At 37.6% G+C, this 25,886-nt stretch overlaps 1 long non-coding RNA gene across 2 annotated transcripts in view; it reads right to left on the bottom strand.

The window, feature by feature from the left end:
• Window positions 1-25,886, bottom strand: part of LOC102152020 — a 190,942-nt gene that overhangs the window by 44,466 nt on the left and 120,590 nt on the right. Inside the window, exon 4 of one of the 2 annotated variants that reach the window (XR_005361299.1) lies at window positions 22,414-22,511. This is a non-coding gene — a long non-coding RNA (uncharacterized LOC102152020). Of the gene's footprint in view, window positions 1-16,421; window positions 16,532-22,413; window positions 22,512-25,886 lie in introns of those variants that run through there. The other variant, XR_005361298.1, reaches the window with a different exon arrangement.

Raw genomic sequence — 25,886 nt, 5'->3', positions numbered from 1 at the left:
AGATTTTCTTGTTTTTCATTTGATTCAATAGAATTTGTCATTGCTATTGAAATATTTTTACAATGGCTGTTTTGGAATTTTTTTTTTTTTACAATTTTATTTATTTATTAAATAAATTTAATAAAGAAAGAAAGAGAGAGAGAGATAGAGAGAGAGAGAGAGGCAGAGACATAGACAGGGAGCCTGATGTGGGACTACATCCCGGGACCCCAGGATCACGCCCTGAGCTGAAGGCAGGCACTTAAACACTGAGCCACCCAGGCGTCCCTGCTTTGGAATTCTTGTCAGACAATTCCAACCTCTGATTCATCTTGGTGTTGGTGTCTCTTGATTATCATTTCAAGTTGTGATTTTTGTGGTTCTGGATGAGTGATTTTTTTTTTTTACTGTATCCAGATATTTTGGATATTAGTATTGGTGGGTTCTCAATCCTATTTGATCCTCTGTTTTGTAGACAGTCCCCCTACTGAAGTATAGTATGAGTGCTAGGTGAGTGTGTATATCCAGCATCCCACTGGACCCTGCTGACATTACCCAGGCAAAAATGGAGCACTGATTCATACTGCCTCATTGGAAATGGGTAGTATGGAAGTTTAGCTCCCTCTTCAGCCTCCAAGAGACCTTTCTGCTTAAAGTAGAGCACTGATTTGCACCACCTCATCCCTTCCAAGTTGGGGGTATAAGCTCAGTTGGGTTCCCCACTCCACCTACTGTTATAAGGAGGACAAAAGCTTGGGGGTGACTAGTACCAACGCACTCTACTTTGTTCAGTTTCATTGATTTCAGGTGGAGGTGAAGCATCAGCTTTCTGCTGGTGAAGGAGACAAGTAGTGACAAGCCCCTACTCTTACCATCTGTTCATGTCTCATTGCTGCTGGGGCAATAGTGCAGGCCCAGCTTACAGTAGAACCCTGCTTTGTTGTTTATTTCCTAAAGTAGAGCATGAGCTCCATGAGACAGGGATGTATTTGAATCATCTTTACAGTTCTAGAACCTCTAGCATGATACAGCTATTCTTTTTGTTTGTTTGTTTGTTTGTTTGTTTTTTGATACAGCTATTCTTGATCATTAAATGAGTAAGTAAAATAATGAATTTCAGAGATAATGGGATTAGATGAACTTCATGGGCTCAATGTTTCTGGGGTTTTGGTTCACTAAACCTAGGGGAAGAAAGAGTCCAGATAACCTTTTCTGTAATTCAATATTTAAACACAAGATTTAGAATTGCCACTAAAATAAAGTGATTCCCCACCTTCCTGAGAAGAGAATTTGATCAAATCCTCAAAAATGCCAAGGGGTAAGGTCTATACTACCTCTTCTGAGAAGCAAATTTAGTTTTTCAGAACTTAGAACTACACATGTTCCTCCCCTTTTCCCCATGTAGATCTACCAAGAGGCCAGAAACCCACTAGTAACAGCTTTGTCAGCTGTTTCCCAGTGGCTTTCTTTCAATTTTAAAGCAGTATTATCTGGACTCATTAAATTAACAATACTCTCCAATGCACCCACTCTGTCATCCATCTGCTTAAGATGCTTGTCAGATGATACCCTCCTGTATCTGCAGTCTTCATCTGGAACTCAGAGTTATCGAACCTGGCTCCAAGGTAGTGCACCTTCTGTTCCAAGCTACAAAACTCTCATCTTTCAAATCTAATGACTATGTAGTGACTAATAACACTCCCCTCCCCCACAGGTCCCCATTAAGGATCTTGGGTCTTTGGAATACATTTATACCTGGAAGATGATGAGTAGAAAACATTTTAGGGATAAGAAATGTAGAAAGGTACCTATGAAAGAGATTCAGACTGTCACTCTTACTTTCCCTCAACCAGAGTCTGACCCTGAACTATTTTACCCTTTTCCAAATGTCAATTCATTTCTAACAACTTGAAAACCTCCTTCCTTCTTCATCCCCATGAATAAAAATGTTTGGCCATCATGGGAATCCAACCAAGACACTTATTTTACTAAAAGTAAATCAAAATATAACCCTCAACTGCAGAGAAATTCAGTGAGTAAATGAGGTAAAGTGAATAAAACTACACTGCCTTTTAAACATAATTATTATTAAAAACTTTCAGTGATTACCCTTTACTTCAACTCCTTGACCTGGCAATCAAGGTCCTACAGGTTAATATAATCTCAGCTCCACACCTTCTCCCCGAAATCACAATTACATACCTCTCCACTCCAACCTGACTCAATTTAATTGTTCTCTGAAAGGTCAATTACAAGTTTTCCCAAGTTCAAATCTCTGCTCATACCTTCTGCCCTGCCTGGAAAACCTGCTGTTCCTTTCTGCATGTCCAGTTTGTCCACAAGCATCCCTGTAATCTTCAGCATCTTCAGTCTTCAGTGGTCCCTCATTTGGAATTCCTATAACAATTTTCTACATCAGTCACCTAATACCTAATGTTCACTGCTTTACTTATTATTCTTCTAAGCCAGTAGTTCTCAAAGTTTATTATTCATCAGAATCACTTGGAGTGCCGTTAAAAAGATAGATTTCATTGGCTCCCCTGAAGAGATGCTGATTTAGTAGGTGTGGTAGACAGAATTCTAAAAATGGGCCCCCCACAATTCCCATACCCCGCTTATTCAATTAAGCACTAATCGAGGTACTGCTATGAAGGGATTCTGCAGATGTAATTAAAGTCTCAAGCTGGCACACCTTAAAATGTGGAGATTATCTAGTTGGGCCTACACTAATCATATGAGTGCTTCAGAAGCAGAGAGTTTTATCTGACACGCAACAGCAAAAAAAGTCAGAGAGATTCCAAGTACAGAAAGGATTCCATGTGCCTTAGCTGGTTTGAATATGGGAAGGGCTGGGTGGGAAAAATATGTGGGTGGCTTCCAACAACAGAAAACTGCCCTCAGCTCACAGCATGAATCTGAATTTTGCCAACAACTAAATCAGATTTGAACTGGACTTTTCCCCGAGTCTTCAGTAAGAAGCTACCCTAGTTAGACCATAAACAAAGAACACCTAGCCATATGGCCCAAACTTGGGACATCAGAACTGGAATATACTAAATATGTGTAGTTTTACACTGCTAAATTAGTGGTCATTTGTTACACAGCAATAAAAAACTAATATAATAAATATGGGACTGGGCCCAGGAATCTGTTTTTCAATAATAGGTGATCCCTGAACACAATTTAAGAAACCTCATTTAAAAGTTTGATAATTAAAAAAAAATAAAAATAAAAAAATAAATAAAAGTTTGATAATTTTCGGGGCACCTGGATGGCTCAGTGATTGAGCATCTGCCTTTGACTCAGGTCATGATCCTGGGGTCCTGGGATGAAGTCCCACATCAGGCTCATCACAGGGAGCCTACTTCTCCCTCTGCCTATGTCTCTGCTTCTCTCTGTGTCTCTCTCATGAATAAATAAATAAAATCTTAAAAAAAGTTTCATAATTTTCATTCAATCTGTCCAATAAACTAAGCTCACAACTAATTTCCTACTTGGCAAGATAATATATTTATCCCTTGGATTTGTAATTAATTCTACCTCATATAGGGATACTCTTGAATATATTTAAACTTATTAAAAGTCTTCAAAGTAGATAAACTATTTACATCCAAATATGATACCCCAGATCTGTGTTTGGACAAGTCTTCATTCATGCGGAAGACAAGGAAATACTGTGATAGCAGAGGATGACTTCTGGATGGACCACTAACTTCTTTGTAGCTATGCATTGGCTACAGGGCGGTAACAGGAGGCCCTTAGTCTACTGGTTAGGTTTCTGGATGAAATTTGACCAAGAGCACCCTAAAGCTGGAGTTAAAAATGCCATGCATTATACTGGTCTCTCAGCATTGACCAGCCACTCCAAGTGTTAACAGAATATTTGCCAGGTAACATGTGGTAGCAGGTAAACTATTTTGCAGGTTTCAGGAAACGCGAGGAGCATAAGAGCAAGAACTTGAGATTCTTTAATATTTTGAAATTCTTTCACCATGGAGATTCTCCCAGATTTCTTTTTTTTTTTTTTTTTTTTTAATCTCCCAGATTTCTTGATGGAAGCCACTGAGCATAACCTTTCCAATAAAGGAAAACATCAAAAGTTGTAATGGAATGCAACTTGGTTACTCTTTCTGGTGTTAAGGAGCTCACCACCTCACAGACCAGCCTAGTCCATATCTGGACACCTCTATTACAGAGTGCTTCCTCAAGCAGAGCCATAATTTGCCTCTCTGTTTCTTCTCCGTTTGCTTTAGAGTGGCTTTTGCAGTTACTCCACAGTCAAGTACTCTGTAGACATTTGAAGACCACAATCATCTGTCACCCCTTTGCTGTGTATGTTTTTATGTACACATTCTCTCCAATGATATCTTTCAAGATATTTTCCCTATCCTATTCCATGTGACTGGTCTCTAAGGAAATCAAGCACATCAGGAGTAGTAGGGAGTAAGGCCTGGGAAAGGCAAAGTATTTACAAAAACAAGAGAGGATTAGTGAAGGAACAACAAGGAATAGAGACACAAAAAGGGAGAAACTGATATACAGACCAAACAGCACCCAGTTCGTCATAGCTCTCAAGTTCCCAAAGAACAGACAGGATTTGAAATAGCATATTTAGGCCCACTACTACCTTAAAAAATAATTTCCTATCATCACACCACTATTTTATAGACCTTACTGCATTCACACCCCTATTTCTGTCAGAATCATAAAGGAGCTGCAATCACAAGCCCTAATGGAGCCTCTAACCTGAGCCAGAGAACAAAGAAGATTCTAAAGACAAAACGAACAGATCGCAGAGGAGGAAAAGCAGCCCTCAGTCCCCTTTGGTCCAGTTAATACAATATAGTCTTTGTCTTACTTGTTAATATCTAGAAGCCTAAAAAGCTAAATATGTACAGCGCTTATGTGTCTAGACAGACAGACAGTTCTAGACAAATCATGGAGCTGAATTTTTATGCTTTGGAAATATTTTAAACAAAGATACGGCTGTTAGTGCTTTTATACCACACATGCCCATGGCTTGAACGCTGCAGGAATTCAAGCAAGCATTTTCAGATTCTGACGGAAGGGAAAAGATCTGACATGACAAAAAAGTTTCTTTTCTGTTTCCCTCTCCCCTCCCAGCAGCCCTGTGCAACACCTGTCTCATCAGCAGGGGCACTCAGAAGGGATGGGCCTCAAGGCACCTCAGTCCCAAGATTCTCCATGCCTCATTCTTCATCCACGCTGCTCGTAATGTTCCATCACTGGCACAGTTACACCTGAACACTCTGGTGCTGCCAAACACCTGGCTTGATTTTCCACTGTCCAAATGAAAAATAAGCATAATCTGCTTTTTGAGGATACAGCAAATGAGGGAGTTCATGACAAATTGTGTTGGTTTATGCAGAATAGTGATAATAAGATACAAATGAGAATTTTTTGCTTAATGAATAATACTAATCACGTTTCAACAAATGCTGTGCCCTTCTAATTAGAGAGACTGCATAAAATCAGCTTAATTTATTTGTGACTAGTTATACAGAGTTTAAATATTTACTAGAGATTTACTCAAATGTTTGAGAGGATTTTAAACATTTCCTACAGTTGAAGCGGCCTGCCTAGTTCTGTGGGGTGCGGTGACAGCTCTAACTTGTGGGAGCTCTCTGATTTTGTCGTGTACCATGAAAATCCTGGTTTCAAGATGAAGAAGAAAGGGTATTATTGATTTACATACTAATTCTCCAACTGTTACTCATTTTCTTGATTCCAGCTTCCAAAGTTGCTCTCCCAACATTCATCACTGTAGTACACTGGAGGGGATGAGCATCTTTTTCAATAAATTATAGGAACTATGACTAATTACAGTGATATTAACTATGCAAAGTAATGTGTAACTTAAAATGGATACGTTCATCATTTCAAATTATGCCTTTGACTTTTGATGGTCTAATATAGGCATGCTCTTTTCGTACTGAATGTGTACTATATTTTCTAAGAATCTCTTTGCAATTATAGATTCTGCTTATGAGCATACTGACCTGGTAAAAGTAACTTTCTAGAGCATCTTCAATGACCCAGAGCAATTAAAGGGACAAGCAGATGACCGTGAGTGATAAAGAGCACAGAAGCATATATGTTATGCCTCCTGGACACAGAATTAGACATAAGGTCTGGTCATTAGAAGCTTTGCTGAAACGCCTTATCTATATTTTTCAAAAGTATTTTGACCCTGAATTATTTTTATTCAATCCTAATGGCAACCTTGGAGAGTTTATATACATGCATCCTTATCTTCCAGATGAATTGTGGGGCACTGACAGGTTATGTGATCTGTCCAAGGCCACTGGACCAAATTGGGATAGTCTTGGACCAGACCCAGATTTTGTGCCAACTAGTCCATGACATGCGTTCTATTTCATTTAAACAGATATTTAAGTGAGTTCATTAAAGACTCTTAGAGAAAATTTCCAAAATTCTCTATTTAAGCAATATAATTCGCTCCATCATCCATTGATCCATTCATCCCTCAATCACAATCATTTATTGAATACACTTTCTGTGTCAGACATTGCATTAGATACTGCAGATAGAGCATGAGGATACAATCCTTAACATTACAGAGCCCTTCCTCCAGTGGAAGATCGAGATGTAGTCAAAGAATTATAAAGCACCATCAGAAAGACCATAACAAAGGTTTGTATAAAGTGCAATGGAAGCACAGAGGTGAGAAAATTATTTCTGAGTAAGAGACAAGTAAAGAGGTGGTCAATGGAGGATTCTCCAATGAGGTGATGGTTCAATTCAGTCTGAAAGCATTCACTGGATTTCTCCCTGCAGACAAGAGCAGAAAAGGCATTCCACATGCTTGAAAGAGTAAAGCATGAAGGGCACAGTGTATCAGGAAAGAAAGGGCTGGAAAACTAATCAGAGGATTTTATACAGGGCCTTCTATGTCATTCTAAAGAGTTCAAGCTTTATTATGTGGAGGTAGAGTCAGGGGAAGGTTCTCAGCAACAGCAATTGGGTAATTATTCTGTTTCATCAGGATCACCTGGAAATATTATGTAAAATGGAAAATATTAAAAGAAGAGTAACCAAATAGGAGGCTATTGCTACACAGTATGAGCAAGTGATAAGGATCAGAGTTAGGATCAGGGAAGTAAAGGGCCAGGACTGGGTAGAGGAAATGGATTTGAGAGGTATTTAGAAACAGAATAGTTTATTCGATTTTATTTATAGTATACATAGGCATGTATTCCGCAATTTTCATTTTCTTTGTTCTTTCAGTTTTTAGGTGACATGACTCATTAGCCCTTAAGTTTCTAAAGACAGGAATAAAGGTTTGTTCCATCCACGTGGATGGAACTGGAGGGTATTATGCTAAGTGAAATAAGTCAATCAGAGAAGGACAAACATTATATGGTCTCATTCACTTGGGGAAATAAAAAATAGTGAAAGGGAATAAAGGGGAAAGAAAAAATGAGTGGGAAATATCAGAAAGGGAGACAGAACATGAGAGACTCATAACTCTGGGAAATGAACTAGGGGTGGTGGAAGGGGAGGTGGGTGGGGGGTGGGGGTGACTGGGTGATGGGCACTGAGGGGGGCACTTGATGGAATGAGCACTGGGTGTTTGTTATTCTATATGTTGGCAAATTGAACACCAATAAAAAATAAATTTATTTTTAAAAAAAAGGAATAAAGGTTTGTCAAAGGGAAATTCCCGTTAGTCTCTTGAAATTGCATCTTGTACTGTACTCACAATGTAACAGATATATTTGTGAATGAGAGTTTTTGACTTATGAGTGGCTGACACCCTGTGACACGATGGACTTTTCTCCAACTTACAAAGAAACCAAACAGCAATATCACAATAAAAAATATTGTGCATATACATCTATATGCATAATAGAAGAATTGGTATATTCCTAAATGTACCTTCTCTAGATACCAATTGTTAATACCACCACAAACATTAAGGAATATGTTTGTTCCAAACTATAAATATATAACCCAGATTTTAAGTATTTAGTATGACTTATCATGATTCAAGACAGCTTGTGACACGTAATGCACGGTTTAAAAAAAATGATCTTCTAATAAGTGGGTTAAGTCTAGACTCTGGAGCCAGTTGCCTTTCTCCAAATTCTGCCTCTACCACTAAACTATATGATCTTGGATAAGTCATTTAAAAACTCTTTGTGTCTCAGTTTCTTTCTTTACTTGTAATACAGGATGAGAAATTAACTGCCACAAGAGTTGTTATGAGTATTAATGAGTTATTATATGTACAGAGCTTAGAACAACTGTGACATTATTATTATCATTGCTGTTATAACCACCCAGTTAAAGAAAGGCAGGTTCAGGCCTTAACCACATAAATGGGTTCTAGCCAATACTTTTAATTATGACAGTAGTAATCTGGCTGTCTTTGAAATCCAAAATAAGATGGTATCATTACTAATTATAATAAGAACAAAGAAATTGTCTTTCAATTACAGCCAGGTTCCTGGCCCTGACGTAAACACGTGATTTACTTTGAAAACCACAATCTCAAGAGATTAGATCAGTTTCAATTTTTCCCTGGTTTTCCTTTAAAACCTCCTAAATATAGAGCATCCCTTAGTTTATATAAAAACGTTTTTCAACTTGGTGATATTTTTAATCTTGAAGTGAAAAAGCCCATTGTTTTCTACGCACTATTGCTTTTTCATTTGTCCTACATCTCTTCTTCCAATTTTCAGGAGATGCTAAACCCATTCATCCTTCTGAGACTTGACTGATAAATCTGGGCTTTAATATAAAGAAAAGGAAGCATTTATTAAAAACATAGTAAATGCTCAATAAAGATTTGTCAGGCCAGACTTTTAATATAAGCACTATATTTAGGCACTCCTATTTGGTCCTCAAGACATCACATAAAGTAGTGATTATTATCTCTGCTGGGCAGGCAAGAAATCTAGAAGATGCAGGGCCCTGCTTAGGGTCACACCATTAATAGATGGCCTGGAAAAAATTTGCCCTGAGGTCACCTGACTATAAATCCCTGTACCCAGCCCTAGCTACCAAGGGGATTCTTGGCCTTCAGCTCCTCATGATGATTATCTTAATTCTCTTAGACAAAGTTGGCCTCTTCAACGTGTTAAATATCTCATTAAGCTTTTCTCAAAATATTCAACTCCATTACTTCTTTTTCTTCTGAGGTTAACTTAGCAGCCTAAACAACATGCAGAAATTCTTATGCAGACACATTATGGTGGAGTAGAGTACTGTAAACAACTCTCTAAATACACAGCAACCTTATCTTAAAATCAATGTACCAAGTACAGGTAGAAGTTCAGAAACTAACTTGACTTTAGACCTTGGTCATCTCAAGCACCTTTCAGTAACTGCATGGGCTCACATTTTATTACTGTTATAAAATAAAGATTAGTTGATTAAATGGAATGTAAAAAATCTCTAAACATTTTTTAAAAGTGTTTAATGAAATGACCCTTTAAAAACAACCTATTAGCTGTCAGATGCCTTTCAAATATATATATAATGCATCCTAATTAGAACAACAAACAAACAGCTGAGGCCTTTAGGGTCCCCAAGATCATAAAACTTTCAGCCTCTTTTCTGACATCAACAGCTTTAGGCCCCATTTCACCCCTGGACAGTTGGTGCCTGAGGCTGCAGCCTTGACAGGCAGTCTGCAACAGCTCGGACTGAAGTTGTTCTGGCAGCAGAAGGAGGCCCCAAAAGCATCTGATTATTTTAAAATGTGCTTTCATTGTGCTGCTTGCAGCTGTGAGTTAATTTTGTTAAAAAAAAAAAAAAAAAAAAAAAAAGACCATTTGCTTCTTTAAAATCCAGGTTTTTTCCCCTCTGCAGAGCAGCTGCAAGGAGAGCAGCATCAACTTCAAAAGCCCCCTGCCTCCCTGAGAGCACCACTTTGGGAGGCTGCCTTCCTCACCAGCAGGGGAATCAACACTGTGCTGCAGAGTGCACAGGCTCCTGAGGTTTCCCTCATTGGCTGCTTTGTGCAGACAGGCAGGAGGATGGACCAACAGGAGAGCACACAGAATCCTTAGAAGTACTTTGGACCTATTCTCAGCCCTTTTACAGATGAAAAAACTCAAGGACAGAGAGGTTAAGTGGCTGGCCTAAGATTCCACATCTAGTTAATGGCAGCCCCACAGTGCATATAATCTGGACCCAGGAGCAATGGGGTGTGGGGAAATAGAGATAGGGGTGCCATCATTAGACCGATACTGCCAGGGAGCATTCTTCTTCCCCAAGGCAGGATTTATTACAGCTGTCCACTTGATATCTTAAAGATGCCGCCACTGGCTCCCTTGTTCCTCTCCGGGTCCATTTCTGAATCACCTTCTCAATAGAATTTGGAGCTACTCATCTCCATGCTCACCATTTACTACAGGCTCACCTCTCTCAAAAAGTACCCTCTCTCCAATGCATCATGCCTTATAAATCGTAATCAATTTGATGTGACTGCAACTCATTAGATGTGAATATAAGTCTAGGCTAAATTTACTTTAGCATTAGCAATCCATATTGCTCATGAGGTTGCTTCCTTTGATCACACTGTCACGTTTGCAAGGGAGTTCTAGAGCCTGGCTTTGGAGTTTCTTTGGTCAGCATGTGATAACCAGTGTTTCTGAATCCTCCCAGGTTTCCACACACAGACTTAGAATGAGCCATATGCTAATAAACAGTGGTGATCATCTCATCTCTGCCACTGCCCCATTAGCAAGAAGGTACCTCTGCCAGTCACTTGCCAATCAACTTCACAGAATGTAGGTTGTGCCTCGCCCAATTCAAGTCTCCTAATTAATGGAGTGACAAAATTTTGACATTTTTTTGGCTTCTCTGGCTCTTGTGGGAATTTGGGGAAGAGAATTGAAAGAGGTTCAGAAGAAGGGGGAGAGTGAAAAAGGAGAGAAGAATACACACTGACTTAATGGGTCTTTGCCAGTTTTTGGCTAATAGCAATTTTTATAATAAAAAACCTTTAATTATAAAAGGAATATGTGTTCCATGGAAAAAAATCTTTAAAAATAATAGAAAAGAAGAAACAAAATGAAAATAATTTAAGTTTGATCTATTTTATTTTCATGTAATGAAAACCTCAATGCCACCTAGCCTAATTAATTAGGTAATATGTTAGCTCATTCTAAAATTAGGGCAGACTTTAATGTTATGATTCAGAAATGTAACAATGCCACCACATAAAAGGTCTCATGCCTCCTCTGCTCTGTCCTCCCTGTGATAGTTCACTAAGGCCAACTTCCCCCTAAGATCATAAAATCTCTTCCAATATCACCTAGAACTCCAGGTGTCCTTATCCATGTCAGGGAGAGAGACTGGGTATCTCCTACCCACAAAAGTCTTTCAACTTTTTCTGATTATATCCAATGAAATTATCTGCCTATCTCTGAACTAGACATTAACACCAAAATAATGCTTTTCATTAAATGGCTCATGCCTGGATATGTGTCCACATCTAACCTAATAACCATCACTAGAGGGATGGGATCATGCTGATTGATCTCACACAGTGATCGACCACCAATGGAACTCAAGGTGAAGTTCAATGTCACCAAATTGCTTGGCTGCTGCACATGGTGTGGAGGTATGGGGGGATAATGGGATGAATGCTGGAGAATCAGTCACAATGTTTTCCATACACTAAGTAATGCAATTGCCTAGAGAAGAACCATTGTTGGTATTTTTGCCATGTAACTCTGAACACACACACTTGTGTGTGTGTGTGTACTGTAGATCAGAATTATATTGTATATATTATTTTATGGCCTCTATTTTTTCTAAAAAATATATCAGAGTTTTCTCATGTCATCAAATATTATAAAAATTCTTTAAAAGGCTACATGCAATTTAAATAGCCTCTAAAATTTTAACATTCATTGTTTTATTTTCATCCTTATAAATTAAGCTACAATAAATATATTTGTACATATAGCATCGTTCATATTCAGGCTTATTTCAACAGGATGGAGTACCAAAAATGGAGTTCATGAGTAAAAGAGTATAAACAAAACTTTTAGGTACTTATAACAAAAGCGCCACCTAGAAATATTGTACCAATTTTATACTCTGCAATAATATACATCAGTATATTTAAATATCCACATCTGTTATATTTTAAAGCTCCCAAAGTATAAAAAATATTGTTTAGATTAGTAGCTGAATCTGTGGAGGAAAGCAAAAGGAGAGATCACTAATATATTAAAAACTTGGAATTTGGAATATAGGAACTCTTGATTTTTTCAACTGATAATGCCTGGACTTATCCTAAGAGGAAACAAAAAAATAAGATCATATTTGTGTGAAGAAAAGAACTAAGGTCCCCTCAGGATCTACAGTATGCTACTCTATTAGTCCTGACTCTTTGATATGTAAATTAAAGGCATGCAATTTGAGCTGGCTTACGCAAAAAGGTGAATTTATTGACTCAGATGACAAGGAAAAGGAAAAGTGTAATTGGGAATGGCTAGAAAGAAAGATGTGATGGTACCAGGATCTTTTCTCTCAGTTACCTCACCTACATCCATGTCTTCTGCAAATCAGGAATCTCTAAGAAGGTAGCACCCCAGCTGCCAGCAGCTTCTGAGTCTGCATTTTCTCACCATCACCACCAGAAAGCCTCACTTCAGCTTCAGTTTCAAAGATCCAGGACTATATTCGGATTGCTCAGGCTCAATTTATCTACAGATCCCTCGCTTTCAGGATATTGGGAGTAGGCTTCCAAAGAGCACCCAGTTACTACTTGATTGACCTCACATCAGGGTCAGTAAGTAAAAAGGAACAGTTCCTCTAGAGAAGTATTATCACAAGACAGAAGGCATGCTAAATGGACACAAGCCATATTATCTTATAAAATCCTTAAACAACTTTATGACAGAGTTACTGTCATAAATGTGCAGAGGAGGAAACTGAGACTTATAGAAATCAAATTCATTGCCTTGGATTGATCTCTCTCTTTTTCTCTCTCTGTCTCTCTCTCACACACACACATACACACACAACACACACAGACTAAGGTGATGGAGCTGGAATTTATACCTTAATTAGACTAATTGTAAATCTTATGCCTTTTCACTAATTATGCATTAAACACTCTTTAGCAATGTGACTATTATATAAGGAAAGACACTATGATTATATGGCAGACAATAACAATCACCCCCCATCACTCCACCCTACCCTCCCAACCTCTACCATGTGGCCATATACTACCCTGGCTTGTCACTAATCCATGTGAGAGCATGTTTCATATATGTCTGTCATCAGCTCTCTCTTCTGAGTCACAACTGCTCAGGGCTTCTGTGAATCACAGAGCAATGGGGAAAAGGCACATACTAGAGGAAACAGCCTGTCTTCAGCCCTCTCTAGATCAAAATCTAGCATTCACTGTAATAAGATGTGCTGAATTTCCATTTGTTCACCTTTCAATCATGTTATCTAAATGGGCTAAATCTCCCCTAAAGTACACAAAATGGCTTCTCAGTATCCAGTCTGTTCCTCTCATTTTGTGGCCTAGGGGAATAATAACCATAGAGATTCAACAATTTGCCCAGAGTTAAAAGCCCAATTAATGTCATAGGTGAATTCAAACTCAAGCCTCTCCTCTCAGGCTAGTAGTCTTCCACTCACACATGGATGTTCCAGTCACTCCAAAGCAAACTGGGCTCTCAGAGTGAAAATTAGCTCAGGAAGCTACTCCAGAGAAGAAGGATAAAAGACAATGAGTACTTGTGCAATTTCAAAAGAAGAGCATCCCATTGTTTCCTTGGAAAGAGACAAACGCATATCCAAGGATAGTGGAAGAGAATAATCAAGGTCAGTAGTAGAACAATACTAAAGTGAAGTCAGCAAACATCCATTACATTTCCACTAGGTGCCCAAACACCTTTTATGTGCAAGGTGCTGGGATCAGACCAATCTGTTGGGGAAGATAGGCACCAAAAAGTCACAGGAGTGATGGCTGTTTTGAAAGGTCAAGTGCAGGATCCAGTGGGAATAGAGAGTCCATGGATGGCAGTAAGAGGGGCCGTTCAGAAGAGGGGACTTTAAGCCAAAGGATGAGTAGGATATATCCAGGAGCAGGTGAAGTAGAACAGTGAGCCAAACAAATGGAAGAGCACATACAAAGGTCTGGCAGTGAAGAAAGTGATATTGTTGGGGTCTGAAAGCTGAGCCCTGTGGTTGGAGCATAGAGGGAAAGAGAGGGCGGAACAATCGTCCTCAGAGGCAAGTCAGGACCAGAGTATGAAGAGCTCCAGAAGCCAAGTCCAAGAATTTGGTCTTTATCCTGAGGACAATAAGAAGGGTTTTAGGCAGGGAGATGCAGAATCATCTCTGTGTTTTTAAAAGATCATTCTAACAGCGGCACCAAGAGATTAGAAGGGACTAAAGCTGAAGGTAGTGAAAAACCTCTTAGAAGGTGCTTGCACAGGTCTGATTAAACCACAGCGGTGGCTTAGATGTGAGTGCTGGCAGGGAAGAAGGGGCGGGGACTCAGAATTTGCTTCCATTGTTCCCTGAACCACACAAAACAGGAAAAGCAAAATCAAACCTAAGGTCTATACATGAGAGAGGTATCTGAGAATTAGGATAGAAAAGAATCCACATTGTCTCCTGTTGGCTAGGAAAGGACTAGAGAAATGAGTATACAGAAGAAAAATAAAATTAGGTGTAGTAATTCTGATTCACAGACACTATTTCCTGGCCAGATGCTGCTGTAGAAATTTCAGAAACACCCGCTAAAATCATAAATGAAAATCACATATTCGTAACATTTAATGAGAATACAGGCTGAATTTACAGCCGCTGAATGTGCAATATGGATGAAGATGTTGATTTACCCATGGAAGATGGAAATATATATGATAGAGGAAAACAATACCCAGAAATGTGATAAACATTTGCATGAAAATGAGTCACTGGAAAAACCCAAAACTTCTTCAATACTTTATGCACCAAATTATCTTCAGAGCAGTCAAAAAGAAATAATAATAAATAATAATAGTGCATTTTCCTGCCATTATTTTTTTTTTAAAACTTCTGTTGACTTCGGTGGAAGTCCTGCATCTAGATGTGGTCCAGGAAATTTATAGTCTGTAACTCAGACCAAAGACCTTGAGCATCAAGAAAATCTCTTACCCTTATTTATATACACTGTTCTTTATCACAAAGGAAGAGCTGGTACCCATTCCAAGTAACCAATCATTATGCAAGGAATATTCTGACTCACCCAGCATCCTTAATCAGTAAATGCTGTGCCAATGGAAAGAGAGTAAGAAGAAGTCACAGCATCCATTAATAAAAAATGACTGGGGCTTTCTATCAACAGAAGCATCATTAGGAAATGTATGGTAGGAAAATAGTAGGCTGTAGATTTGTGGTGGCAGGGATGGCAATGGAATACTAACATTTACACCCTCTTAACCACTTGGTTTTAAAAGGATGCCAGATTTCAGGTACCTACACATGTGTTTAATACAGTATACTGCATTTTCAGCTTCTTGCTGAACTCTTGTCTATAGTTTCAAAAGATGGGACTGCTTATCTGACCCTATGGCCCTCCCTCCAGCCTCCAAACACAAATATTTCCCTTTTTTCCCAGTTTTATTGAGATATAATGGACACCTAACATTGTATTTTAAGGTGTACAACTTGATGATTTGCTATATGTAATTATTACAAGATCATTACCACCATAACTTTAGCCTAAAAATATGGAATGCTTCATGAATTTGTTTTCACAGGGGCTGATCTCCTCTGTACCATTCCAATGTTTTAGTATACGTGCTGTCAGGGTGAGCACCAAAGATATTTCTAACAGGTAGCTGTCATTTCCTGAGCATATCTTCCATGATATGGAACTGATGAATTCTCAGCAAAAGATAAATCAGTTATGAAGGGGAAGGACCTCAGATTAATCCAATACTTTCTTGAACAGTCCCCTCTCTTTGCTGTGCTTCTACTCCCAACCATGAACCCTAGAGTAAATAAAGGAAGTATTATTCACATTTCCAGTAAACTGTGCAATCTCCATCTCAACTGAGGATGTTTTTTGTCACATAGTAGACCTGTAATTCCAAAGTAACTGTATTGCATTTTGAAAGAGAACACAGCAGTCGTGTTCCATTAACAGAAAGCCTTCTCAAGCGTGTCTCCTGGTAGGTTAAAGGGATCTGAGTCATTCGCTGAGGGTGAAGGGAGAAAATTAAGTTCATGTAAGAAACACCTACAAATCTTAATAGGGGGATGAGCTAAAACTACAAAAGTCCTCACTACTGTACAATATTTCAAGTATCACTAATGCATGTCACCAGTGGATTAACTAATAGTATTCTGATTTAATGGCATTTCTGCCCTATCATTAACCCAAGCATGGTCCATAAAGTTATTCAAATATCAATAAATGAGCTTACTACAGTTTATGTGATTTCCAGTTCTATCAGTTCCATAAGAATAACAGCATCAAATTCCCCATCCAGGGTCAGTCGTATGGATCTGAAGGCTAGGGATTGGATAATACCAGTAGTGACTCAAAATGAGACACAATTCCCATTGTGTCAGGATTCCATGACTTCTTCCATGATTTGTTTTCAAAAGATCATGGTTCTGATCCCAATTCTGCAGGGTAGTTTCTGATGATACTCCACTATGAATCCTATATTCTACCCTCAGGCGGACTCTGGATAGATGATGTTTCAAACCACTACTCAGTCTGTACTTAAAATTACACTGGTTTTGATAAGAAGTAGTTGGAATATACCACCCCCCGTCCACCTTCCCCCCACCCAAATCCTATTTAATCCAATCTTCTATTGGAAGTTAAGGATTTATGTCACTATTATAGAAAAACTCATTTTGCTTATAGTACCAACATGGCCAAATAAATGACTTCAAGATGCTAGAAGAAAGTATTTGGCCAAGATAAATAGGTGTTCAAACAAGCCTCCCCAGCTTACTCATTTTGCTATATGGAAAATGAACTAACTGAGTTTAATGTACAGCAAATGAGATTTGGAAGCACGTTCTAATTCACTTCGTTCTGTACCAGAAATGAGCAGTTTTTGATTTCCCTGCTTCTACCTTTAACCCCTACAGTGTACTTTCAACAAAATGGCCAAAGCAATCCTTTCAAAATATACATCAGATCATGTCTCTCTTCTAAATTCTTCCCTTTCTCCCATTCTATGAAGGGTGCAAGCCAGAGCCTCGGCAGTGGTGTGCACGCCCTATACAATCTGGTCTCTCTGGCCAATTTCTTACCCTCCTCCTTGCTAACTTTACTCCAGTTCCACTGGACACACTGTTCCTCAAACATGTCCAACATATTCACACCTCAGAACCTTTGCGCTATCTGTCCCCTCTAATCAGAACATTCTTCTCTTCAATAGCCATATGATTCATTACCTCATCTCTTTCAAATCTTTGCTCAACAGCCACCATCTTGACAGGCAACTCCGTCCTGCCTATTTAAAATTATCTCATACCCTCTCCCCATACTCCCAATTACTCCTTATCCTATTCTATTTTTCCTTCTAACATTCTGTATAGCATAGATATTTATTATGTTTATTGTCTCTCTTCCCCTCTAGGATTTAAAATTGTCTCTTCCCCCCTTGTGGATTTAAAATTCCACAAGGACAGAAATTTTAGTACATTTTGTTACTACTGCACACACAGAACTTGAAACAATATATAGACCATAGTAGGTGTTTAATATTAGTCAAATAAAAAAATTCCAAAGTTACTGAACATGGCACAGACCTAACACAGTCAAAATTTGTATAAGTTTTACTTAAACCCATTATTTAAATTCTAGAAGCCTCAGTTTTTCTCATCTATAAAATGGAACAATTATACTATCTAACACAGGGTTGTTATAAAGATTAAAGGACAAAATAAATGGAACATATGTAAGAAAATGCCTTACAAGTTGATTATTTGACTAGATTAAGAATAATAAAAGAATAATAAAAACAATACCTAACATCTGTACAGACTTTCATACTTTATGAAGGACAGAACTATTTTCATTAGATTCTCTTAGGGTCCTCCAGATTCAGTCCAGGAAAATATTAATAACTGGATCCTCAGTGTCTCTGCCTTGGCAATATTATGGTTGTAGCCAACCACAGAGCTATGAAAGATAGAGGCAGGATTCAAACTGAAGTCCTGTGCTCTCTTCCCAATATCAGAGAAAGGAAGTAACACTGCCAGGTCAAAACTTCAACAGAATGAAAAGTCTCCGAAGTGATGTTTGTTGCTTATATGTTCTCTACTGAGTCTGGGTGTCTGCATAAAATGTAGCTTAGAGGAGGCAGTAGTTACCAGCATCCAATACACCTTGCAAACTCTAAGAAGTTGAGACCCAACCACTGGACAACATCTATTCACTGTTGATCATGGATTCAGTCACATAAGTGCAATCTAGAATATTTTTATTTTCGAAGTATCTCCCAACATAGATTAGTTTATTTTTGTTTGTTTTGTTTTGATGTTTGGACTTTGGCTTTCTTTTATGGGGGGGAAGATCCTCAACTCCTGGTTCAGTATTGTTTATATGGTTAGTGTTTAGCAAATTCTTAATGAATAATTGAATGAGTTGAAAACAAATGGGTGTATATACTGGTGCTGCTTACATCATCTTCCAAGATAGCATTTTCTTCCCTCACTTCTACTAAAATAACTAGAGTACAAGTAGATGTCCACAGCATCATGCCCTGCTCCATCCTCCACAATTGTATTAATTGGGAAACTAGTCCCCCAGAATGTTGTACACAAAAGAATATGCCTTTAGGATATGTTGAGTTAAACAAATTCAAACAGGCTTTTTCACTAACGGACTTCTCAGAGTCTTTACTACAACTAACGCACATTGTAAATCCTCAAAATTTAGATAATGTTGGGGTGCCTGGGTGGTTCAGTCAGTTGAGCATCCAACTCTTGGTTTCCACTCAGGTCACAATCTCAAGGTCCTGGGGTCAAGTTGGCTTGTCCTGCTTTCTCCCCCTCTTCCTTCCCTCGGCCCCTCCCCATGAGCTCTTGAAAGCTCTCTAATAAGTAAAATCTAAAATATACATATTTTAAAAATACAGCATCTACAGCATTTTGCAAATTTATTTGATCATGCAACCCACCAGAAACAAAGCTCTTTGCATGGAGTTTCTCTCAAGTTAAGCTTTCCACAGAATATGTGTATCTATAAGAAACAGAGTCTTCAGAAGCAGAATCTATTAAAAATTCAAATGGAACATGAGGTATATGAAGAGGTCAAAGAAAGTACATATTTTGCAAAGTTAGATCCCCTAAAGGGTAATTTTATTTAGACTTACTATTTACTTTCTATTACACCTAACACTAGGTTTGTATAAGTTTACAAATCCTGAACCACCTTTATTTCAGATGATATGCTATGTTTATTTCACTTTTTTTAAAAGAAGGCACTGGTTTTGGGGCCTTACATAATCTCAGGACTTTAAGTAGAAGGCCAAAGCTCCTCATAGTCAAAGTAGTTAGATTGATGATTAGAAGAGAAACAAAGGATATTCCTGTCCTACTGGTCTTAGCACAGGTCTATTGGCCCATGTGAATAAAATTTCTATCAAAAGCCAAATGTTATCCAAATACCCTTACCAGTTAATAGTATCTTACTTAATTTACCAGATAAGATTAAATAAACCTAACAAGGTACTGAGGGCATGGGCCACAGAAGTTATACACGTAGGTGAGGACAAGAGGATGGTTGAATGTTGAGGTATGTCTCTGGAGAGGATAGCTGTAACTGGGCTTCTTGAAGGAGGTGAGGGGAAAATCTCATCAGACAGAAGGATCCAACAAAATGGGAATGAACTACAAATTCCACTTGGTCCATTTTATACTTTAGTCTCATGGTGGCCATAATAACAGATCTTAAGTATTAGAGTTTTGATGGAAAATCAGGAGACCTATGCCTGGCTGTGTAGGTAATGCTGGCTAAAGGTACAAAGATACATAGGAAACGAAATGATGTCCAGAAAGGACACTGACCTTAGCAAATATGAAAAGTTACTAGTAGTATGGGGTTCCCAAAGGCTGCCTGCCATAGGCATTCAAAATCAAAATGAAACAAAACAGCCTATCCCATTCCGCCCCTCTCCTTTCTCCACTTCAGCTCAGCCTCCATTCTTAGCCTTTGTCCCTGAATGAAGAGGGGATAGAAACCAGCCTGACTGTCTCCACTGCTATGACAGATTTTCATACAGACATTAACACATGCTGTCTTTGTCACCATTGTACCAGGCCTTATTTTATTTTTTCAAGCTATAGAAATATAGACTATCTGAATAGTATACAAAACCCCTCCAAACATAGGAGGCTTATTAATTGTTAATGAAATTACTTGACCTTGAGAGTTAGTCTGTTTATGGAGAGACTTCCCTAAACTTCGAATCTGCAATTGCACACCCGAGTCTAGTTCCTTTTGTTCTGCATGTTCCCATTATGCTCCTTCATCCAGGCTTTTACAAATGTCCTGTGGAGGCCTTCTCTTCAGGAGATCCCTGTTAAGCATGGCTTCCTGAGGCAAAGGCATTCTCTTCGGGAACCTCATTTTGGAAGATTTCAATGGGAGGTTTTAAAAGGAATTAACCCTGAACAAGACTCCACAGTGCTGAGGGAGGACACTGCTCCAGATGAGCAGAGCTCACACTGACCAACATGATGAGTCCTCATCCCACTGTCTTGCCCACCACTCCTAAAATCAGAGCTGCCGAAATCTGCTCTTCCTTTGTCTTCAGAAGATCTAGTTTCCCCTGGATCTTTTCCAGGATAAAACCCACTCATTTCCTTGACTTGCAATGTCCTCTTGAAAACTAAGTAATGAAAGCAGATGCTCTAACTCAGACACATATTTTCCCACTCAAACATTCATCACAGCTTCCCACCCAAAGCTGAAGAATTATCTGCTGGGAAATTCACAATCTCTACAGTTCAGAGAGAGGTTGGTCAGGCTGTTCTTATGGGTTCCATAACTATAACTTTCAATTAATCTAAAATGTTGTTTGATAAAGCCTTGTGTACTCTCTGTTTTGACGCCTATAGGATATCCACAGAAAAACAGATAGGCTTTTCTTTCTGAGTGCCCTGTATGCTCTCTTGTATTCATGCTACTTAAAAACAGCAAGAACAAAGATATTCCTTTTCTTGGAAGAAAAACCTGCTACTTGGAGATTACTTTCCTCGGCCAGTCACAAATGAATTAATACACTTTCAACTGAACCCCTGAATGACACCTATAAAGACAAAATCTGAAAAAAAAAAAAAAATTACCCTGCATATTCCTGATCTTTCTTCCTCCTCCAGGAAGTGGGGGAGGAAGGAGATCATATAATTGGCAGGTCATTTCTACTTGTTTCCATAAACCAACAGGTCCTATATCTTGAATGTGACTTTATTTATAACTGTATTATCTGCTACAGACCAAAATTTTCAATGTTAAATAATCTAGAAAGCAGGCTGTTATACTAACCTTGTGTTTTATTGAATGGCTGAGTCCAAAAAATAAATAAATAAAATTAATTAATTAAAAAGACTCACATCCAGTATTTCATGTGACTGCTGTTTATCCTCCATGGCATGCACAAACTTTTTTTTTTTTTTTTTAGAAATTGCGGGAAGTGTCAAGACCCTTACTTGTTACAATTTAATTTTCTGCTGCTAAGGCAATTACAGTTCAATGAATGATGATTCAAACACATCGAAGTTTTCATTACTCTTTGCTTAATTTGTCAGTTAATGCCTTTGAGTTCTATGGTTTCCCCGGCAGTCTTAACTTGCCATTAAAAACCTGTCAAGGAAACAACCTTCTGATTCCAGCGGGTTTAAAGAGTATATATCCTTTCATTGTTAAGAAAGTTAGAACTTGCTCCATAACCAAAATATTCATACTCTAGGAACCCATGGTTAGGAAAGGTTGCTATAATTCTGGATTAGTGTTTTTCTAATACAACAGCACTGCAATAAATACCAGAAATAAGAGTTCATGCTTAAGATACTATATATCATAAAAATGTTACTTTCTATCAATGTTTCTTAGTGGTTTATGGTTACCTGATAAATGTTGGACTTTTACATTCCTCTCCATGTCCCAAGCATCTATTACATTTACACATTTTATACTTCTCTAATATTTTTGCAATACATTTTCCTGAATCGGCTGATGACATTTAATAGAATGTTTAAGACACAATATAAAACCTTAAATGCGTTTGCTTATTCTGGGGGAAAAATGTGCACATAGATTGGATTTCAAATTAAAACCTACGATGGTGTACCCAACATTTCTGCTTCTGCTGTACATATTAAAATATAACCAAATGCTTCTTATGCAATACTGCAGTATCAGTACAAATAACAAGCTCTCATACTTACAAGCAAGCTAGATGATTAAGGAGCTATTAATGAAGGGAAACAAAACCACAGCACTGGGATGTAATAGTCCATGAAATTCTTATTGGTAGAAAGAAAATCTGCAATAAATAAATATTAACCTAAATGCTATAGAAAACATAAAGCAAAAAGAAACAAATGTATTCTTTAAACTAAAATATAGGTTAAAAATTGCTGACAATGTAAGGAAACTCTATTTGCATACTACAGGGCTCCATCTGCTGTGGAAAATATAAGCTGCAAGAATGATTTAATATTTAATAGAAGTAGTAGCCACTGTTAATTATAATTTGCACATTTACAAATCAGCACTGATAGCAATACAAATTATGAAATATAAGGGTGTTCTGCTGGATACTAGGGAAAATAAGATGACAGACAAAGTTAATGGAGTATCCCTAACCACAGCTCTGTCAGAACACATCAGAGAACTAATCCAGTTACAAAAAGCCTGCAATGGAAAATCTATTTAAAATATTAAAATGCTGTTTGGTAAAAGCTTTTTCATAGTGCATTTTACTTAAACAGTTGCTTATTGCTCATGGGTCATTAGCTGTACACCCAGATGCATTCTGCAAACTACCATTTAAAAGAATGGTAGAAATTAAATAAGAAATATATTTCTGCAGCATTTTTTCTTGATATATAGAAAGAATTTACTGAATATCTAGTCCAGAGATGGAAAAAATAGTGTGTGGCCACAACGTAAGTGGAAAGCTGTAGAATTAAGCACTACATTTTGCCTACACTGAGCTATAAAATTCAACACAACTTTTCCCTCTAGACCTGATCTTATTCCCATTTATACTTAGATGCTAATAGTGATGATACAAATCGACTCTTATTTAGTAAGAAGACAGAAATTACCATTGATTTTTTCATTAATCTTCTATTTCACCTCATTTCTCTCATCATCATATAATATGGATTAGTGGTGGAAGCATTTTATACACAATGTTTTAATAGTAACTTTTGTTCTCTAAATCATGAATACTGCTAATTTTAACCTCTAGAATCCCTAATTTATACAATTGATCCTTTATCCAAACTCTGTCAATGTACTATGATTAGGAAATCCTTGCTCCATGACCATTATTTTTAATGTATGCTAAAGATGTTTCTGCATCTTGAAAAAAGAAATGTGGAACAAAGGCTATACTGGGTATAGGGTTTTAAATACATGAGCCTAAGCAAGCCAGACTGTTATAGATCCCATACAGATGTCAAATTGAACACTGCCACAGTATATTAGGAAATGTTAACATATATTTAAGTGTCTACTTAAAGTGTATTATCAAGGAAGGGGCTGAGTGTAGGTAAAGGTCGAAAAACAGTCTGAGTCAAATACTTCTAGATGTTTTCCTGGACACCTTCTTTTTTTAAATTTAAATTTTCATCTTTCAGACAGTGTGTCTACCATGTCTTATTGTCTTACTTTTAACAACTTCATGCCTTTGTATTACCCACCTGATCTCTGCATTATTTCTGGATTAAAGAATTGTTTTACTTCACTATTAATATGCTATTTCATCTGCCCTTGGATGTATTGGATGTATTTTTCTTTACCAAAGACTCTAGGATATGTATTCACAGCTACAACCCAGTAAAGGACCATGACATATGGACTTCATTAATTTGGGATCTCAAAGTTGCTACAACACTACTAAAAACACATTAAAAACATCTGCATACTACTAATAGAAACCTATCAGAAACCTGTCTGTCTTCATCAGATGGAACACATACGCACATACATGCATGCACATGCGCACGCACACACACAGACACACACACACACACAATAATTATTTCTCCTAAGAATTGACCCCATAACCTTACACTACCATTCAGGTCACAATTTCAAATATATACTAACCATTCATCCAGAGAAACCTGAGCTGAAATATTTCAGTGGTATCGACTTAGTCGTATCTAACAATACCCGTCAGGAGCAAGTACCAGATTTTTTTCTGGAAGAAAGCACCCTCATATTAGGCCCTCAAGATGTCCACAGAAGAAGTTCAACAAAATATGACTTCATAATAAAAAAAATTACCAGGTACACGAAGAAGTACTCCACTATTTAGGAGAGTGAGCAGAAACAAACTGCAGTTTCAAACCCTAAGGCCTTTAGAGTTCTGAACATATTAGTTATAGAATGTAAAATAACTATGAATGTTTTAAAAAGAGAAAAAAATCAAGATATGTGAACAATGAACAAGACACTATCAAAAATGACCAGATATGAAAGCTAAATAAAATATTTTGAAATAATACACATACACACACATTGAACTTTAAAATTTTGTGGAAGGGAATTCTGATACTGGTAAACTAGATATTTCAGAACATTTCTCCTACTTAAAACAACTAGTAAATATGGGCATAATTATGTTTGAATTCATAGGAAATACAACAAGAAAGTGAAGAATCATGAAGTCAAAACCCAAAAGAAGATAAACGCACAGAGTAATCAATCTACATTTGAGTCTAGTTTCCTCTATGGCTGCCTGTATTTCCAGAACAAAGAGTTGACAGAGAAGCTGAGCAGGTATCTTAACAGTCACATGAGCCTAGATGGAAAGAAATCCAAGGCCAGAATCTGCGAAGTGGGGAGGGACTGGCAAATCTCCTGGGCTTGGGAATAGGGCTGAACAAAACATAAACTAGTCACAAATGATTGAAATCCCTATTTGAATTAAAGTAAATCTTGATGACAAATGCTCTTAGCCATCTGTCAGAAATAAACAAATTTTCTCTCTTGGAAAATAATATCACTCTAAGCCTCAAGTTATCTCTCTATTTTTTTATATGCAGAGATGATGATTTAACAATGAAAACAAAAAGTAGCAACTAAACATATAAGTAAGCAAGATGATGTAATCAAAACTTAAGAGAAATAATAGAACATAGAAACAGATCCACAGAATCTGAATAATGGCATTATCATCTAGCAACCTAAAAATAACTATGCTCATTATCTTCATATAAATAAAAAATAAGAGCAACAATTTTAGCATGGAATGTAAACTATAACATTGGAAATTTCAGAAATGAAAAATATAATCATACTTAAGAATTTCATGGCTAGAATTAACTGAAGACTAGACAAAATCAGAGGGACTACTAGTGATTTAGCATACTCAAACATACCCAAGATATATTAGGAAACATATCACTATGTTAATAGAAATATCAATGTCAATAAACAAAAATACATTAATAGAAAATACTCAGGATACAGCACAGAGGGGAAAAAGTATAGGGTGAAAAACAGAAGAGTATAAGAATATGGTCAATGCAGTTAAAATGTTTAACCTTTATCTAATTAAAGCCCTAGAAGAGTTAACAGAGAGAAAGTTGAAATGTTATTTGAAGGTTACCTGAGTGGCTCAGTTTGTTAAGCATTTGTCTAAGGCTCATGTTATGATCTTAGGGTCCTGGGATGGAGGCTG

Source organism: Canis lupus, chromosome 6 (genome assembly GCF_011100685.1).
Source record: "Canis lupus familiaris isolate Mischka breed German Shepherd chromosome 6, alternate assembly UU_Cfam_GSD_1.0, whole genome shotgun sequence".
Taxonomy (NCBI): Eukaryota; Metazoa; Chordata; class Mammalia; order Carnivora; family Canidae; genus Canis; species Canis lupus.
The sequence above is the reverse complement of the archived record's forward strand: the minus strand, read 5'-3'. Positions and strand labels throughout refer to the sequence as shown.